This window comes from Phyllobates terribilis, unplaced genomic scaffold (genome assembly GCF_046119375.1).
Source record: "Phyllobates terribilis strain yellow unplaced genomic scaffold, ASM4611937v1 Scaffold_3939__1_contigs__length_67622, whole genome shotgun sequence".
Lineage (NCBI taxonomy): Eukaryota > Metazoa > Chordata > Amphibia > Anura > Dendrobatidae > Phyllobates > Phyllobates terribilis.
Window position 1 is genome coordinate 1 of NW_027366691.1, and position 4,718 is coordinate 4,718.

Below are 4,718 nucleotides of genomic sequence, written 5' to 3' on the forward strand. Positions count from 1 at the left end.
AGTTGGAAGTTGAGAACCAGCTTAGTAAAAACATCAAAGTGATCAGAAGTGATAGAGGAGGAGAGTATGATGAACCTTTCAATGTGTTCTGTAGAGAACATGGAATAGTCCATCAAACTACCGCTCCCTATTCACCACAAACTAACGGGGTTGCGGAACAAAAGAACCAAACTCTGAAAGAAATGATGAACGCCATGTTGGGAGAATCTGGGTTAACCCAGAACATGTGGGGGGAAGCCCTACTAACTTCAAACTACATTCTCAACAAAATTCCACATAAAGTCACTGGTAAAACACCTTATGAGTTGTGGAAAGGCACTGTACCATCGTACAAATACCTCAAAGTGTTGGGGTGCCTGGAAAAAGTGGATGTACCACTTCCTAAAAAGGTCACAATAGGACCTAAAACCGTTGACTGTATTTTTATAGGATATGCACACAACGGTAGTGCTTATCGATGTCGGGTACATAAATCAGATATACATGTACATACAGTAATGGAATCAAGAAACGCTTCCTTCTTTGAAAACGTGTTTCCGTGTAAAGATAGAAATAATCTGAAACGAACACGTGAGAAAGGAGAATCTAGCACTTTGGTTACCGTAATAGAAGAGATAGAAAATGATGAACCTAGACGAGGCAAAAGAGCCCGCAAGGAAAAATCATTTGGCGATGACTATGTAACGACCTTTCTTGCAGAAAATGAGCCTAAGACATTCAAAGAAGCCATGTCTAATCCCGATGCTCCTTCATGGAAGGAAGCAGTAAAAAACGAGATGGACTCCATTATGCAGAACCATACATGGGAGCTTGCAAATCTACCACAAGGAAGTAAAGAACTTGGGTGCAAATGGATTTTCAAGACGAAATTGAAAACCGACGACACAATAGAGAAGTACAAGGCTAGGCTTGTAGTGCAAGGATTTAGATAGAAAGAACGTCTAGACTTCTTTGACACTTATTCTCCAGTTACGAGAATAACTTCTATTAGAATGCTGATAGCTATTGCAGCATTACGAAACCTAGAGTAACATCACATGGATGTGAAACGACATTTCTAAATGGAGATTTAGAAGAAGAAATCTACATGAAACAATCTGAAGGTTTTGTCGCTCCTGGATAGGAACATAAAGTGTGCAAACTCTTCAAGTCACTATATGGTCTTAAACAAGAAACTAAACAGTGGCATGAGAAATTTGATCATGTTATGATGACGAATGGATTCAGCATCAATGAAAGTGATAAATGCATTTACATCAAAAACAGACCTACAAGATATATCCTACTGTGTTTGTATGTAGATGACATGCTCATTATGGGGAGCGACACTGCCTTGATCGAAAAAACTAAGCAAATGCTTTGTAGACAGTTTGACATGAAGGACATGGGACTAGCTGATGTGATTCTAGGAATCAAGATCATCAGAAATTCGGAAGGAATTGCCTTGTCTCAGTGTCATTATGCTGAAAAGATTCTTGCAAGGTTCAAGAGTCATTCTGGTGGGATAGCTAAAAGTCCAGTTGACCCTCATCTTCATCTGACCAAAAACTCAGGGAATGCAATGTCACAACTAGAGTACGCACGCGTGATTGGCAGTTTAATGTACTTGACCAACTACACACGACCAGACTTAGCACATGCTGTAAACGTACTAAGTCGCTACACTAGTAACCCTGGACACAACCACTGGAAAGGAATAACTAGAGTGTTGAACTACCTAAGTTACACTAAGAGTTATAGTCTGCACTATGGGAAATACCCGACAGTCCTAGAAGGATACAGTGATGCCAACTGGATATCAGATTCTAGGAACTCCAAATCCACAAGTGGATATGTTTTCACACTTGGTGATGCAGCTGTGTCATGGAAATCTTCTAAACACACGTCATTGGCCAGATCCACGATGGAGTCTGAGTTCATAGCTTTAGATAAAGTAGCAGAAGAAGCCGAATACCTTCAGAACTTCCTGGAAGATATTCCTATGTGGACCAAACCAGTGCCGGCAATACGTGTACACTGTGATAGCCAATCGGCTATAGCCCGGGAACTGAACCACCTGTATAATGGTTAGTCTCGTCACATTCGACGACGACATAAGACCATTAGACAACTAGTCTCAAATGGTATAATCACGATTGATTATATTAAGTCAGTTGACAACCTAGCGGATCCATTTACTAAAGGTCTGTCAAGAGAGCAAGTTGTGAAATCATCTAGAGGAATGGGTTTAAAGCCTATGGACTAAGAGGATGCTTGATGGATACCCTACCTACGTGAATGGAGATCCCGAGAAGTAGGTTCAAGGTGAAAACTAAATCAAGTTTGACTCAAAATAAGAGCAATGGGAGACAATAAGTATTGTCCCAGTTCCTATGATGATTACTAGTGCTGAGTGCGCAAGTATCAGGTTAAGCTTCGACTTTTAATGATTCCATAACCTTAGTAAAGGTGGGGTATGAAAGATTTCTTGACGGTCAATCACCCTGTGAGTGTGAAATGGGGTCGTTTCTAGGAGAATGAAGAAAGGCTACATTATGCAAGTTCACTCATGATAAACCAGGCAAAGTTCACGACCAAAATGAACACAATAGAGAACCTAGTTCTCAGTATATAAAAACCACTACACTATGATTTATTAAAAGATTGTAGCATGGAGATGGGCCTTGGGCTATTGGGCTCTTGGGGATGGGCCTTCGGCCCGCAGAAGCTAAACCAATCTTTTTACCACGCGTGTGCGTTTCAGCGGTTAAGAGAATCTTGGCCCAGTAAGCACATTCTAATCCACTTCCTATTAAACAGACTGATCTTCTGTTTTATAAAAGGAACGTTCCTCATTCATAAGAAATATACGTTCTAACGTAAAGCTTTCTCCCTATCTTCGATCTCTACGAAATTCTTCTTTTGCGTTTATACACAGTTCGGTTCACCAGACTTCCAGCTTGAGTGTGCAACCGGATTTAGTCGCAGTTGTATCCTGGGATTCGAATCGCCGGTAACCGTCTCACTAACGGGACGTTTTTCAAATTAAGGACAGAGATCCGCTCTTTTCTCTGCGTTCTTCGTTCGTCCGTCAATTCGTTCCGGTAAATATCTCTGTTCTTAATTCACTTTTATTTCACAGATTCGTTGCATGCTAATTACGATACTACAAGAACCCTGCAAAATGCATCTTTTTCTATCAAAGAATGCTTACAAATCCCGATCCTTGACAACTCTGCTTACTGATAGTAAATTGAATCTGAAATCTGGAACAACAGTACATCATGGATGGTTAATTCTGAGTTAATCTTTACGTCACCACACTTGGGAACTCTTCTAGTGGATACATCCGGTAATTTTACCATAATGGATTGTTTCAGCATCTTGATATTAACTAAATGATCACTATAAGGACTCATGTGATCTGTGGCTCCCGTGCACTCATCACTATGACAATCTATAGTGGCGTAATTAATATAGACATTACCTAAGAAGTGTTGAGTGACACCTCCTTTGAACATCTTCATCATATCTTGGTAGATGAAGGCAATAAATTCAGGATCCAGGTTGCTATATTTTCCTGCACTTGAGTTATCTTCCCCATGTATAGGAGAGTCTTCTGTGACATCATTACCATCAATCTTTGTTGTTTTGTTTCCCTTCTTTCACTTGTACCACGAGATAGCCAATTACCTCAAAACACATGACCGAGGCATGCCCTTTCATGCTGCATAAGTTGCAAAACTTCCTCTCATTACTGGACTTTCTTGCATTTTTCTTGGAATAGTTGGACGTTCCTTGACTTTGTCTAGTACCACCCCTATTGTTCCTAGTGGATCCCTGCACCCCTGTCATGAAGGCTACTGGTTCAGGGCTTTTGGTGCTTCCAGCTGATAATTGCTTTTGCTTCTCCACTTGCAGCACAATCTAGTAGGCGTTGTTGAGTGATGGCACAGGTACGGTTGAAAAGATTTGATTATTGTTTATGTCATACTCTAAATTCAGATTGATAAGGAAGTGAATATGCTTATCTTGAGACTCTAATTCTTGGATTCTCTGCATGATTTTGCAAGTGCATTTGGCCATATGTCCACATGTGCATCCTGGAATGCCTTTGAGGCACTGAATGTCGTCCCAGCAACATTTCAGCCTGTTGTTGTATGAGGTCACTGACATGTTGCCCTACACCACCTTCATTGCTTCCATATTGACTTGGTATAGCATAGATGCGCTGGATTGACTGTAGCGATCAAGGATGTCTTTCCACAGATCGTAGGCGCTGGTAGTAGGACTTTCATACTTGGATGTCCGATCCGATCTGACTTATGGGGTCGGATATCCAAAGGCACAATTTTCTAAAAATGTGATCCGCATCTGATCCCAACCCATTTGAATATCTGATCCGAAACTTCTGGATCATACCGGATATCCGTTTTAGGCTAACTGATATCCTAAATATCCGATTAGCTATTTTTAGTACATACAAAGACAAAATATAAGTTTAATTATTTTAATAAATAAAAAATTACTCTATAATTTCTTTATAAACGTACCCATAGTTAAATCAAAATGATAATTAAACAATAACGTGTATAAAAATAAATTAACTTATAAATGAAGGTTTAATTTAGGAAAAGGATCAGGTGCAAACAAATCTTAATGTGTAAAATGAGAACAAACAAAAATGCACACCAGAGGTCCAAAAAAGCATGCCGGAGGTCTAAAAATGCATGCCGGGA